Source organism: Gorilla gorilla, chromosome 20, assembly GCF_029281585.2.
Source record: "Gorilla gorilla gorilla isolate KB3781 chromosome 20, NHGRI_mGorGor1-v2.1_pri, whole genome shotgun sequence".
NCBI classification, from domain to species: domain Eukaryota; kingdom Metazoa; phylum Chordata; class Mammalia; order Primates; family Hominidae; genus Gorilla; species Gorilla gorilla.
Window position 1 is genome coordinate 56,945,224 of NC_073244.2, and position 15,343 is coordinate 56,960,566.

The 15,343-nt window shown below is 52.1% G+C and overlaps 1 protein-coding gene across 3 annotated transcripts in view; it reads right to left on the bottom strand.

The window, feature by feature from the left end:
* Window positions 1-15,343, bottom strand: part of ERCC1 (ERCC excision repair 1, endonuclease non-catalytic subunit) — a 72,510-nt gene that overhangs the window by 28,768 nt on the left and 28,399 nt on the right. The window contains exon 1 of one of the 3 annotated variants that reach the window (XM_063701455.1): window positions 14,060-14,078. The exons of the other annotated variants lie outside the window; for them this stretch is intronic. The gene's annotated coding sequence lies outside the window, so the exon portion shown is untranslated. Of the gene's footprint in view, window positions 1-14,059; window positions 14,079-15,343 lie in introns of those variants that run through there. 3 annotated transcript variants of the gene reach the window in all.

The following is a 15,343-nucleotide window of genomic DNA, read 5'->3' on the forward strand; positions in this document are numbered from 1 at the left end:
TCAGCCTCCCAAATAGCCGGGAGTACAGACATGTACCACCACGCCCGGCTAATATTTTTTGCATTTTTAGTAGAGACGGGGTTTCACCATGGTGGCCAGGTTGGTCTTGAACTCCTGACCTCAGTTGATCTGCCCACCTCATCCTCCCAAAGTGCTGAGATTACAGACATGAGCCACCGTGCCCAGCCTATTTTTTTTTTTTAACGGGAAAAATATCTGTAAATTTCCACAGTGACCCACGGAGCTTGGATGAAGAGCGGGAAGCCTGAGGTCTCCTTCAGTCTCCATCCTCTCTCTGAGCCTCAGTTTCCTTCCCTATGTGGAAGGGTTGGAAAAGATGTTCTCTAAAAGCCTCAGAAACTCTGCCGTTAGCGTGGATGGGACAGAAGCTCAAACAGATTTCATTAGTTTCTTAACGGCTACTATAACAAATTACCCCCAATTCAGTGACGTAAAACAAGAGAAATTCGGCCGGGCGCCGTGGCTCACGCCTGCAATCCCAGCACTTCGGGAGGCCGAGGCGGGCGGATCACGAGGTCAAGAGATCGAGACTATCCTGGTCAACATGGTGAAACCCTGTCTCTACTAAAAATACAAAAAATTAGCCGGGCATGGTGGCGGGCGCCTGTAGACCCAGCTACTCCTGAGGCTGAGGCAGGAGAATGCAGGAGAATGGCGTGAACCCAGGAGGCGGAGCTTGCAGTGAGCCGAGATCACGCCACTGCACTCCAGCCTGGGTGACAGTGAGATTCCGTCTCAAACAAACAAAAAAAGTTTTGTAGAGGAGGGAGGTGGGGGGGTCAGCCCCCCGCCCGGCCAGCTGCCCCGTCCGGGAGGTGAGGGGCGCCTCTGCCCGGCCGCCCCTACTGGGAAGTGAGGAGCCCCTCTGCCCGGCAAGCCACCCCGTCCGGGAGGGAGGTGGGGGGTCAGCCCCCCGCCCGGCCAGCCGCCCCGTCTGGGAGGTGAGGGGCGCCTCTGCCCGGACGCCCCCACTGGGAAGTGAGGAGCCCCTCTGCCCGGCCACCACCCCGTCTAGGAGGTGTACCCAACAGCTCATTGAGAACGGGCCATGATGACAATGGCGGTTTTGTGGAATAGAAAAGGGGGCAAGGTGGGGAAAAGATTGAGAAATCGGAAGGTTGCTGTGTCTGTGTAGAAAGAAGTAGATATGGGAGACTTTTCATTTTGTTCTGTAGTAAGAAAAATTCTTCTGCCTTGGGATCCTGTTGATCTGTGACCTTACCCCCAACCCTGTGCTCTCTGAAACATGTGCTGTGTCTACTCAGGGTTAAATGGATTAAGGGCGGTGCAAGATGTGCTTTGTTAAACAGATACTTGAAGGCAGCATGCTCGTTAAGAGTCATCACCACTCCCTAATCTCAAGTACCCAGGGATACAAACACTCTGCCTAGGAAAACCAGAGACCTTTGTTCACTTGTTTGTCTGCTGACCTTCCCTCCACTACTGTCCTATGACCCTACCAAATCCCCCTCTGTGAGAAACACCCAAGAATGATCAATTAAAAAAAAAAAAAAAAGTTTTGTAGAGATGAAGCGGGGTGGGGGGAGGGGGGGGGGCGGGGTCTTGCTCTGTTGCCTAAGCTGATCTCAAACTCCTGGTTGACATTGCAATCTGCCTGCCTTGGCCTCCCAAAGGGCTGAGATTACGAGTGTGAGCCACCCTGGCCTAAACATTTAAAACGACATGTGTGACAGCCAGGCATGGTAGCCTGCACTTGTAATCCCAGCTCCTTGGAAAGCTGAGGTGGGAGGACCCCTTGAGACCAAGAGTTGGAGATCAACCTGGGCAATACAGTGAGACTCCATATATAGTGGATTCCAATATAGTGAGACTTTAAAATATAAAATAAGGGCCGGGCATAGTGGCTCACACATGTAATCCCAGCACTTTGGGAGGCCAAGGTGGGTGAATCACCTGAGGTCAGGAGTTCGAGACCAGCCTGACCAACATGGTGAAACCCCATCTCCACTAAAAATACAAAATTAGCCAGGCGTTGTGACACATGCCCGTAATCCCAGCTACTCGGGAGGCTGAGGGAGGAGAATCGCTTGAACCCAGGAGGCAGAGATTGCAGTGAGCCTTGATCACGCCACTGCACTTCAGCCTGGGCGACAGAAGCGAGACTTCATCTCAAAAAAGAAAAAGAAAAAGAAAAAAATATATATATATATAAAATAAGTAAAAATAAAATCGTACATATGGATCTAGCAGACTCATATACCTCTGGTTATATTTCCAAAGGAATTGAAATCAGGATGTCAAAGGGATATCTGCACTCTCAAGTTCATCGCAGCACTGGTCACAATAGCCAAGATATGGAGTCAACCTAAGTGTCCATCAAGGGACATAATGGATAAAGCAAATGTTGCATATACACACGATGGAATACTATACAGCCTTGAAAATGGAGGAAATTCTGCCATTCAGGACAACATGGATGGAACTGGAGGACATTATTCTAAGTGAAATAAACCAGGCACAGAAAGACAAACACCACATGATCCCACTTTTATATGGAATCTTAAAAAGTCGAGCTCATAGAAACAGTATAAAGGTGGCTACTAGAGTCTAGGGAAGTGGGAGAGGGTTGGGAAAAGAGAAGATGTTGATCAAAGGGTGCAAAGTTTCAGCGAGACTGGAGAAATATATTTCAGTGATCTATTGCACAGCATGGTAACCACAGTTAATACTAATGTATTGTGTATTGCAAAGTTGCTAAAATAGAGTTTAAATTTTTTAAATTTGTAAATATTATTTTTTATTTTTTGTCACTACATGTTCTCATCTGATTTTTTTTCTTTTTGAGACGGAGTCTCGCTCTGCTGCCCAGGCTGGAGTGCAGTGGCACAATCTCGGCTCACTGCAACCTCTGCCTCCTGGGTTCAAGTGATTCTCCTGCCTCCGCCTTCCGAGTAGCTGGGACCACAGGCGTGTGACACCATGCCCAGCTAAATTTTTTTTGTATTTTTAGTAGAGATGGGATTTCACCGTGTCAGCCAGGATGGTGTCGATCTCCTGACCTCGTGATCCACCCGCCTCCGTCTCCCAAAGTGCTGGGATTACAGGCGTGAGCCACTGTGCCCGGCCTCTCATCTGATTTTTTTTATTTTTATTATTGTGCTTTTTGTAGAGATGGCATCTCACTACACTACCCAGATTAGTCTCCAACTCCTGGGCTCAAGCCATCCTCCTGCTTCGGCCTCCCAAACTGCTGGATTTATAGGCGTGAGTCACTGCACCTGGCCCTGACATCTTGATGTCAATTTATTTGCAATATACACCCAGAAGTGGGATTGCTGGATCCATATGTGTAATTTTATTTTTTATGTGTTTGTTTGTTTGTTTATTTTAAGACAGTCTCACTCTGTTGCCCAGGCTGGAGTGCAGTGGCACAATCTCGGCTCACTGCAACCTTTGCCTCCCATGCTCCTATGATCCTCCTACCTCAGCCTTCTGAGTAGCTGGGACTACAGGTGTGCACTATCACGCCCGGCTAATTATTTTTATTTATTATTATTATTATTTTTTGAGACAGAGTTTTGTTCTTTTTGCCCAGGCTGGAGTGCAATGGCTGGATCTCGGCTCAGCGTGACCTCCGCCTCCCTGGGTCCAGCAATTCTCCTGCCTCAGCCTCCCAAGTAACTGGGATTATAGGCATGCGCCACCACGCCCGGCTAATTTTGTATTTTTAGTAGAGACGGGGTTTCTCTGTGTTGGTCAGGCTGTTCTCGAAATCCCGACCTCAAGTGATCTGCCCCACTCGGCCTCCTGAAGTGCTGGGATTACAGGTGTGAACCACCGCGCCCGGCCCGAAGTTATTCCTCTTATCTGACTGTAGTTTGGTATTTTTTAACCGGCATCTCTCTGTTCTTCCTCTCCCAACCCCATCTCTACTAAAAATACAAAATTAGCCAGCCGTTGTGGCGCATGCCTGTAATCCCAGCTACTCGGGAGGCTAAGGCAGGAGAATTTCTTGCACCCAGGAGGTGTAGGTTGCAGTGAGCTGAGATCGCACCACTGCACTCCAGCCTGGGCGACAGAGCGAGACTCTGTCTCAAAAAACAAAAACAAACAAACAAAAAAACAAATAACGCCTCGTTTTCTGGGAGGCAGTGAATTCCCCATTTAGGAAGTGTCCAAGCTCAAGTTGAAATGATGGTACATTGCGAGTCATGCTGCAATGCCTCAACCCAGTTCCTCTCCGGACCTCAGTTTCCTAATTTATAAAATGGGTGTGGACGACGAGGTCAGATTTTAAAAAATATTAATAGTAGTTAATAATAATAGGCCGGGTGCAGTGGCTCAGGCCTTTAATCCCAGCACTTTGGGAGGCCGAGGTAGCAGGATCGCTTGAGCCCAGGAGTTCTAGACAATCCTGGGGCAATATAGCGAGATTCTACCTCAAAGAAATAATCATAATCATAATAAAAATAAATGAATAGATAAGCTGAGACGGACTCAGGCCCAGCTCCTGCCTGCGATACCTGCGGGGGCCACCAGGGGGCGCGGCGCCCCTGCCCAAAACTCCGCCGTCGGCTCTGAACCCCGGCGGACGCGTCCCGACGCCCCTGGAAGATTCTGCGCCCTGCCGGCTCGCAGGCGCCCGGGAGTCCGGGAGGCGGGTGTGCACGCGGTGTGTCCAGGGCGCCCCCGATCGAGGCCCCCTCGCCGTGCCTCGGGGTAGGGGGACGGCTGTGACTCAGGCGCGCGCTCCTCCCCGGGGCCCTCAGTGGTCGCGAGGGGGCGCGCACGGCCTCGGGAACCCGCGCGGCGCCGCGTCCATTTTTACCCCAGCGCCGCTAAAAATAGTTGCCGCGCTCCGAGCCGAGCCTGAAATAGCGGCCCCCAGATAAGGCAGGACGACTCAGCGCTTCCGGGGAGCGGAAGGGGGAGCGCGCGGGGGGAGCGGTGCTGGGCGCAGCCCGGCCGAGCAGGCGCCGCTGTCCCCAGCGCACCCCCACTCTGCCCTGGCGGTCACACTCGCCCCCGACTGCGACCTCCGCCCCGCCGCTAGCCTGGCTGCCTTCCTACGTCCCCCACATTGTATCCTCATCCCCTGCCCCCCATCCTCAGCTTCACCTCCATTCCTCATCATAATTCCCCCCTCCCCTACACCCCCAGCGATGTCCCCCACTGGTACTCATCCGCATCCCCCAGCCTGTCCTACTCCTGTCCCTATTTCCCCTCTCCACCCTCATCGCCAATCTCCTGTCGTCCTGAATCTGCCCCTTACCATCTCTGTCCTCAAGGCCAACCTTTATGGGGGCAGGGCAGGGCGAGAGGGTCACAGGGAGTCAGGAGACCTGCGGGCTGAGGGCTGAGGGCTGGGGGTGAGGATCTGATTTCTTGGTTTGTTTCTACTGTGGGCAGGGGTAGGCTTAGATCTGGGGGTTGGAGCATGGGACACTTCAGTCTGGCCTAGTCTTCAGAGCTGAGGCGAGGCATGGCCAGCATCACGGCTCATTCTGTGACCAGGGTCGGGGCTCAGGCTGGGGAAGGATGACCGTCTTTGTCACCAAGTTTGATCACTGTGTCACCAGAGTTAGGGCTCAGCCTTGAGCCGTTTCTTTATTTACCCACCTCCACTAATATTTTTTATTTCAGACAAGGTCTTGCTCTGTCGCCCAGGCTGGAGTGCAGTGTTGCCCATGCTGGAATGCAGTGCTGGGATCTTAGCTGACTGCAGCCTTGAACTCCTGGGTTCAAGAGATCCTCCCACCTCAGCCTTCCTAGTAGCTGGGACTACAGGTGTGCACCACCACACCTGGCTAATTTTTAATTTTTTTGTAGAGACAGAGTCTCCATGCCTTGCCCGCCTTGTCCAGGCTGGTCTTGAGCTCCTGGCCTCAAGCTATCCTCTGGCCTCCTCCTAGGAAGGCACTGAAATGACAGGCATGAGCTACAGAGCCCGCCTCCACTAAGATTCTTTCCTCCCTTGCAAGTCAGTGATTGGACGCAACAGCTCCAGGCCTTGGGAACAGTCAGAACTCTGTTCCCTGGGCCTAGGTCTTCCCTTTGCACTGAGATCATCTAAGGGCCTCCCCATTTCCATATCCTGAGATTCTCAGTGCCCACTCCAAGCATCAGTGTCAGGCCTCAAGGACCTACACTGCATGTTCTGGGGGTTTAAAGGGAGCACACTGACTTCCCTGAGGGTGACAGAGGTCAGAATGAGTGACTAAGGTCTTGGGCCTGGCCCTGACCCTGCAGTGGGCGGGAGAGATACCCAGTTGAGGCCCAGGTCTCCACCCAGGTAGCAGGGTGGATGGCGGGGGGGTCATCCCTGAGATGAAATGTGGGTGGAAGATACCTAGATAAGTTTCAGAGTCAGTCCAGAGATGGTAATTTTTAAGTAACTTCTAAAATTTTTGAGTAGCTGGGATTACAGGCGCCTGCTACCAAGCCTGGCTAATTTTTGTATTTTTTTGTAGAGACGGGGTTTTACTATGTTGGCCAGGCTGGTCTCAAACTCCTGACCTCAAGTGATCCGCCCACCTCGGCCTCCGAAAGTGCTGGGTTTACAGGTGTAAGCCACTGTGTCCAGCCTAATTTTTTTTTTTTTTTTTTCCTGAGACGGAGTCTTGCTCTGTCACCCAGGCTGGAGTGCAGTGGCGGGATCTCGGCTCACTGCAACCTCTGCCTCCTGGGTTCAAGTGGTTCTCCTGCCTCAGCCTCCCGAGTAGCTGGGACTACAGGCCAGGCGCGTGCCACCACGCCCAGCTAATTTTTTGTATTTTTAGTAGAGACAGGGTTTCACTGTGTTAGCCAGGACGGTCTCGATCTCCTGACCTCATGATCTGCCTGCCTCGGCCTCCCAAAGTGCTGGGATTACAGGTGTGAGCCACTGCGCACAGCACTTTTTTTTATTATTTTTTTTAATTTTGAAAACTGTTTCGAGGCCAGGTGCGGTGGCTCATGCCTGTAATCCCACCCAGCACTTTGGGAGGCCAAGGTGGGAGGATTGCTTGAGCCCAGGAGTTCAAGACTAGCCTCGACATTATAGTGAGATCTCATCTCTGGGAAAAAAAATTTTTTTTAATTAGCCAAGTGTGGTGGCATGCACCTGTGGTCCCACCTACTCAGGAGGCTGAGGTGGGTGGGAGGATCGGTTGAGCCCAGGAGGTGGAGGTTGCAGTGAACCAAGATGGCACCACTACACTCCAGCGTGGGCAACAGAGACCCTGTCTCAAAAAAAAAAAAAGAAAAAAAGTTTTGGTAACTACAAAAGGGTATACCTTGGAAAAGTAAATTTCCCTCCCACTCTGATCCCCACTTCTCAATATTAACTATTTTTTATGTATCTTGGCCAGTAGGATTCACTGAGCTCTCACGATGTCCCTGGCCTATGCAAAGCCCATCACAGAAATGAAGTGGCTGGAATCATTCAGCACTCAGTGAGTAGGCCAGACCCCATTGCTATGCCCATTTTAGAGATGGGAAAACTGAGGCTTGGAGAGGTGCAAGGATGTGTCCTTTTGAGGGCCCGGTTCTGAAGGCTTTTCAAAGTTGAGGCAAGGAAGTGGATGAGATCAAAGAGGCAAGGTTCAGGCCAGGATACAAATCCCAGGGAGGGTGACAGGGGTGGGGAGTCAAGGAAGCCTGCCTGGAAGAAGACTAAGGGTAGCCAGGAAGGCATCTTCCAGAACCTTCTGATGGAGGGCTTGGATGGAAGTAGATAACTCTGTTTGGCAGGCTGAGGAACCACCAGCAGCAGGGCGTGGCCCCTCCTCAGACCCACAGCACCCCAGAGGTATGTATAGAAGAAGCAGGCTGCTTAATGACATCTCAGGGACACATCTCGGTGATAGCACAGCCGGCTTAGTTATGACGTCTGAGTGATTTGCCAACTGCCTTAAGACCAGCATCCCTAGTCATGCCCCGCGGGGCGGATGAAGATAAGAGGAAGTGACAGGCCATCGGGGGAGGAAGGGGAGATGCAGTCACACACAGACCAGGGACTCAGGAGCTGAGGGATGTGTGGTGCCCTCTGCACTACGGAGGGGTCTCCCAGCTGCCTGGGTGTGAGGGTCCATCTTATTGATTTGTCTAGTGAAGGAGGCCAGGCTCCAAGGAGGTATGGCTGTAGTTAGTCACACTCAGTTTGGGATGGGGTCCGCCCAGGGGCCTCAAGGATCAGTCACTGCTGTGTCCCCATCACCTAAGGCAGTAACTGGGACACAGCCGGCGCTCCATACATCTTTACTGAATGAATGAATCGAATGAAAAGGGTCAGCACCGTCTGGGACTCAGTTTACCCTCGTGGTCACTGGGCTGCTTCAACCAAGGGGATCGCTAAGAACACCCCTCCCCACCTTGGGTCCCAGATCCCAGATCGCCAGTGAGTAAGAAAACGGGTTCGCGCCGTTGGTGGACTCCGCCCACTTGTGACGTCACGAGCCGCTCCCCCAGGATCCCGACCCAGGCGTCTCCCTTGGGATGGGGGCGGAGAGGAACCCGGGAGTCCAGACTCAGGCCCCTCCCCCGGGAGCAGGCGGGCCGGGCAGGGTTACACAACCCGTCGTCGCGTCCCGAGGGAAGTCGCCGGATGTCCTGGCCGGGCCGGGGACAATGGGCAAGGAGGGCCCCTCCCGCAGGAACCTGGAAGTGGCAGGGGCTCCCCCTTTTCTGATTCACCCTTGTTTCCGGCCCGGTTTAGCCTCCTTCTCCCTGGGGATCCTATCTCCTCCCAACTCTACCCTCCTGTGGCCCTGCAGTTCGGTTCTTTCTCCGAACCGGCAAACCTCTCTCCTCTACACCCCGCACGCCGTCCTTTCACACCTCCCCAACGCCCCCCGAAACTCTCTGCCCTCACACTCATCGCTTGTAATTCCCGAATCCCCTAAACTTCCAGTGTCCCCGGTCCTTCCTTCACTCATCCATACCGGGCCCCTCTTCCCACCCCCTCAACTACCCCCACTATCCTGCCCAGGCCCTCCCAATCCCCTCCCCGGGCTCCCCCAAGCTTTCCTCAATATCTCCCAGCCCTCCCTAGCCCCCGACTCACCCGCCTCCCTCCAACTGACCCCAATACACTCTCTTGTCCTCCTAATCCCAGCCTCCCGCAGTTCCCTCCTGTCTCCTCGAACTGCCCCATGTCCCTACCTCATCTCCCCAAATCCTGTTCCCCATTTCCCGCCCTCCCCCAGCCAGCCGCTTCGCCCCCCACCCCAGAGCCCCTCCCCGCCCCTAGGCCCAAGGCCGGCCCGCGCCCCTCCCGGGCGCGCTCCCACGCCCGGCGCGGGTTCCCAGGCCGCCCCCCCGCGGTGGCCCAGAGACCCAGTTTGCTGCGGCAAAACATTGGTCTCCGGGCAACAGGCCCCGCCCCGCCCCAGGGCCGCCAGATGAGGCTGGGCGGTCAGGAGGCCACCGGGCCGGGACGGAGCACCCAGGCCTGCGCGCCAAACCCTCGGCCTTGGCCCCCAGAGGCCTCAGGGCGCAGAAACCCGGAGACTGAGGCGCAGCAAAGAGGAGATACAGAGATCAGGGCCCCGGAGCAAGAAATTCGGAGACATGCGTGGAGGCCGAAGCAACAGGGAACTGTCGGGGCGCAGAGATATAAGGAAAGACCACGCGGCAGATCGAACAAGGACGGGGCCCAGAAATAAGCACAGAAATAATGCAGTTACACACGGGCAACACCGAGGCCGGCAGGGACGCCCCTGATGGCAGAATAATCCATCTTTAGTCCTCAGGACCTTTGCACTCAGTTCGAGGGACTTCCCCTCTCTGACTCTGTTTCTGTATTTATAAAATGGGGACATTAATACGCAGCGCTTAGCAAATCGGGCTGTTCTGACGATTCAGTGAATTCGCAGACCCAGAGCTTGTAGCACAATTCCTGGCATGTACACTCATCATTCATTCATTCAACCGATTTTTTGTTGTTGTTATTGTTGTCTGAGAGGAGTTTCGCCCTGTGGCCCAGGCTGGAGTGCAGTGGTACCATCTGGGCTCACTGCAACCTCCGCCTCCTGAGTTCAAGCAATTCTCCTGCCTCAGCCTCCCAGGTAGCTAGGATTACAAGCCTGTGCCTCCACGCCCAGCTATTTCTTGTATTTTTAGTAGAGACACGGTTTCACCATGTTGGCCAGGCTGGTCTGAACTCCTGACCTCAAGTGATCCACCCACCTTGACCACCCAAAGTGCTGGGATTAGAGGTGTGAGCCACGGCACCTGCCCCAATCAACAGATATTTATCGAGCATCTACTATATGCCAGGCACTGGTAAGGACTGTGAGAATGCAGTATTGAACAAGACAAAGCTCTCTGTTCTGGAAGCTTACTCTTTGGAAATTGGGAGGGGGATAACCAACAATAAATGAACAAATGAGCAAATTAAGCAAATTATATAGTACTTTGGAAAGTAGTAAGTGCTGGGAAAAGCAGAGACAGGGGGCTGGGGGTTGCTATTTTAAATGGGATGGTCAGGGAAGGCCTAAATGAGAAGGTGATGTTTGAGCAAAGACTAGAAGTTGGTTTGGGAGAAGCCATGCAGATATGTGGCCTAAGCAAGTGCAAAGGGTGTAAGGTGAAGACATGTCTGGTGTGTTGGAGGAACAGAGAGGCAGCTAGTGTGGGTGGACAGAGAGAACGTGGGGAGGGCACTGGAGCAGAAGAGGTCAGAGACACTAAGGGCTGATCCCGCAGGGCCTGATGGGCCGAGGTGAAGTCTTTTACAGAGTGGGTCAGGAGCTATGGGAGGGTTTTGAGCAAAAGAGGGATGTGAACTGTTTCTTATTTGTTAATTAATTAATTAATTTATTTATTTTGAGACAGAGTTTCTTTCTTGCTGCCCAAGCTGGAGTGCAATGGCGTGGTCTCGGCTCACTGCAACCTCCGCCTCCTGGGTTCAAGCGATTCTCCTGCCTCAGCCTTCCAAGTAGCTAGGATTACAGGCGCGTGCCACCACGCCTGGCTAATTTTTTTTTGCATTTTTATAGAGATGAGGTTTCACTCAACCCAGTGTTGGCCAGGCTGGTCTCGAACTCCTGACCTCAGGTGATTTGCCCACCTCAGCCTCCCAAAGTGCTGGGATTACAGGCGTGAGCCACCGCGCCTGGCTTGTTTTTTATTTTAACAGGGTCCTTTGGGTTGTAGGTGGGGAATAGACTTTGGAGGACAAGTGTGGAGTCAGGGAGACCAGTCACTGTCATGGTCCAGTTGAGTCCAATGGTGACTTGGACTAGGAGGTAGTAGGGATCGATTCTGGAGGCCTTTAAGTTAAGAGCGGCAAAATTTGCTGACAAGCACATTCATAGCAAGCCATCAGTAGATGGCAGCACTTTCCATTATGTTAGGTGGTACTCACCACATCCCCATAAAAGTTAACATCCCTATTTTACAGATGTGCAAACTGAGGCCCAAAGAGGTCACTTAACTTGCCTAAGGTCTCACGGCTCAGTCTAGCTCCAAAGATGGTACCCCTCTATTGGGACGGCTATTCCCAAGCCCACACACCCGAACATAACACTCTCAGCGCCTAGATTTACATCTAAACCTGTACTCATCCATGTGGGCCCCAGGACTCCCGGAGCCACGTCCTCATCAGTCACATGGAGCCGGTGTAGAAAGTAGGAGCTGGGCCGGGAGAGGTGGCTCACAACTGTAATCCCAGAACTTTGGGAGGCCAAGGAGGGCAGATCACGAGGTCAGGAATTCGAGACCAGCCTGACCAACATGGTGAAACCTCATCTCTACTAAAAATACAAAAATTAGCTGAGTGCAGTGGCAGGCGCCTGTAATCTCAGCTACTCAGGAGGCTGAGGCAGGAGAATCATTTGAACCCGGGAAGTGGAGGTTGCAGTGAGCCAAGAACGTGCCATTGCACTCCAGCCTGGGTGACAGGGTGAGACTCTGTCTAAAAAAAAAGAAAATAAAAGAAAGTAGGGGCCAGATGGGGAGAATGCTGGCCCAGGACACTTGCTCAGAGGCAGGCTGGCACAGGCACAGAGGGTCCACCCAGAACCTCCCAGCCCAGCATCTGGCTTCCACATCCAATCACGGCCTAGGCCTGGCACACCCCAGCACTACGTGCAGCAACATGTTAAACACAGTCACGCACACACACGGAGATGTGGCCTTCTGCTCTGGGAATGCATTTTCAGGAAGTGTGCAGAAAACACAGATTTGCTTCCTTTTTTTTTTTTTTTGAGACGGAGATTTGCTCTTGTCATCCAGGCTGGAGTACAGTGGCGGGATCTAGGCTCACTGCAACATCTCCCTTTCAGGTTCAAGGGATTCTCCTGCCTCAGCCTCCTGAGTAACTGGAACTACAGGCACGTGCCACCACACCCAGCTAATTTTGTATTTTTAGTAGAGACAGGGTTTCACCATGTCGGTCAGGCTGGTCTTGAACTCCTGACCTCAGGTGGTCCACCTGCCTCCGCCTCCCAAAGTGATGGGATTACAGGCGTGAACCACTGTGCCGGGCGTCTATCTCTTTATGTCTCTGTATCTCTCTGTTTTCTTTTCTTGTCTCTATCTCTGACCTTTGTCTCACTCTGACCCAGCTCTGTCTCTCTCACGCCTCCACACTCAGGATCCTCTAACTGCCGCAGAATGACTCTTGTCCCTGGCTGTGTGTTTCCATAGGACCTCACCTATTATGTACCATGAGAACCTGGCCTCTGGACAGGCGTGTCCAGCCCCAGGTCGGCAATTCTGGCTGGTTGCTCAGAATCACCTGGGGAGTAACTCACATAGCATAATTCTCTGGGCTTCTTTCTCTGAGATTTTTTTTTTTTTTTTTGAGATAGTATCTTGCTCTGTCACCCAGGCTGGAGTGCAGTGGCTCAATCTCAGTTCACTGCAACCTCTGCCTCCCAGGTTCAAGTGATTCTCCTGCCTCAGTCTCCCAAGTAGCTGGGACTACAGGTGTATGCCACCAAGCCTGGCTAATTTTTGTATTTTTAGTAGAGACGGGGTTTCGCCATGCTGGCCATGCTGGTCTCAAACTCCTAACCTCAGGTGATCCACCCACCTCGGCCTCCCAAAGTGTTGGGATTACAGGCATAAGCCATCACGCCCGGTCGTCTTTCTCTGAGATTCTGACCCACAGCTTGTGGGTGTAGAACTGGAGAAACCCACCTTTAAAATACTCCCCAGTGACTGGGACCCCTGCCTGCTTGTACTAGTTACTGCATCTGATTTTACAGACAGAGAAGAGCCAAGGCCCAGAGAGCAGACAGCTCAACCCAACATCACACAGCAGTCAGCTGCGAGGGGCTTGGTGCTACTCAGATTTCTCCTAAGAATGTTTGGAAACAACCTGAGGGAGAGTTAAGTAATAAAGGAAAATCACAAACAGAGACAGAGACCCAGAAAGGGACTCACGGGAATAAAAGCAGAAAGTGACAGAGATACATAGAGATGATGAGACAGAGACAGAGAGATCAGAGATAGGGTTCAGAAAAAAAGAAGAGAGAGGCTGGGCACAGTTGCTCACGCCAGTAATCCCAGCACTTTGAGAGGCTGAGATGGGAGGATCTCTTGAGCCCAGGAGTTTGAGACCAGCCTGGACAGCATAGTAAGACCCCATCTTTATTTTTAAAAAAAGTTTTTATTAATTTAAAAAAAATGCAGAGAGAGATAAACACACATTAAGGATCAGAGGCTGAGAAAGACAAAAAGCTATTTGGGGGCCTAGAAAGACCCCCCGCCCCCCACCCCAGGAGGGATGTATTTTCTTTTGAAGGAGACAATACTGTCTCCTTGGCCCATGCTTTAATAGGCCCTACTTCCCAGAAACAGCCAACGCCATGGTTTAGCAATCTCAGCCTTACCAAGCCAGGTCTCCCCAGGCTTGATATGTAGGATGCACATCAAATACGTTTATATAACCTGCCCTCTGTGCAGAATCAAGGAGCTTTACATAACGTAGCCCTGTGAGTCATGCGGCAGACACGGGGCACTGACCTGACATGCCCAGTGAGAGGGGACCCCTCGCCCAGGAACTTTACCTGGAAGTGATTGTGAAGGATAAGGGATCATGCATTTCACTGAAGAGGAAGCAGAGGGTCAGAGAAGGCAAGGCACTTACTTGGGGTCACACAGCCAGGATTCAGCACAGCAAGTATTCCAACCACATCTGCTAGTGCCTTATCACGTGATCCTTTACAGAGTGGAGGAAACAATAATAAAAACACCTCTAGTAATACAACGACTGCTGTGTATTGAGTGCACCGGGCTGCAGTAAGTACTTTACAAACACCGTCTTATGTATTCCAAAACCCAGTGAGGAGCTGGACGCCGTGGCTCATGCCTGCAACCCCAGCACTTTGGGAGGCCAAGGCAGGAAGATTGGGTGAGCCCAGGAGGAGTTCGAGACCAGCCTGGGCAACATAATGAGACCCCTGTCTCTAAAAACAAAAAATAATAAAAATTAAAAATTAAAAAATTAGCCAGTGCCTATAGTCCCAGCTACTTGGTAGGCTGAGGCGGGAGGATTGCTTGAGCTCAGGAAGTGAGGCTGCAGTGAGCTGTGATCATACCACTGCACTCTAGCCTGGGCAACAGAATGAGACCTTGTCTCAAAAAAAACCAACAAAATGGCCGGGCGCGGTGGGTCACGCCTGTAATCCCAGCACTTTAGGAGGCCGAGGTGAGTGAATTACTGGATGTCAGGAGTTCAAGACCAGCCTGGCCAACATGGTGAAACCTCGTCCCTACTAAAAATACAAAATTAGCCCAGCATGGTGGCGGGTGCCTGTAATCCCAGCTACTCGGGAGGCTGAGGCAGGAGAATCACTTGAACATGCGAGGCAAAGGTTGCCGTGAGCCGAGATCATGCCATTGCACTCCAGCCTGGGCAAAAAGAGCAAAACTCCATCTCAAACAAAACAAAAAAAGCCCAGCGAGTTAGGGACAGAATCCAGTTATTAAATAACATAATTAAACCTATTTTATACGGAGCACTTATTATGTACTAAGTGCTTTACCGGATTTGATGGTCACAATTCTAGGGGTGGGTGATGTTATCACCTCCATTTCAGGAAGGAAGGAGGCTCAGAGGAAGTCACAGGTCAAGGTTCCGGAGTGGGTAACTAAACCCAGTTCTTGCTAGCCCTGTATCTCTATCACCTACTCCCATGCATACAGGTCCACAAGCATGCCTGTGCACACGTGCAATCAATATTGCACTAACATCTCCAAACACTCTAGTTGAAATACCCAGAGCTCCCGCCTTATATCTTTTCTCTTCTTCAAGAAGGCTAACCCAGCCTCCAATCCCCTAAACCTTCATGAGCCAGGGAAGGAACCCTCTTCTTTCCCTCTAACGCCTCAGTTCCGCCACGCGGCCGGCCGAGGTCGGCGCTGTAAAATG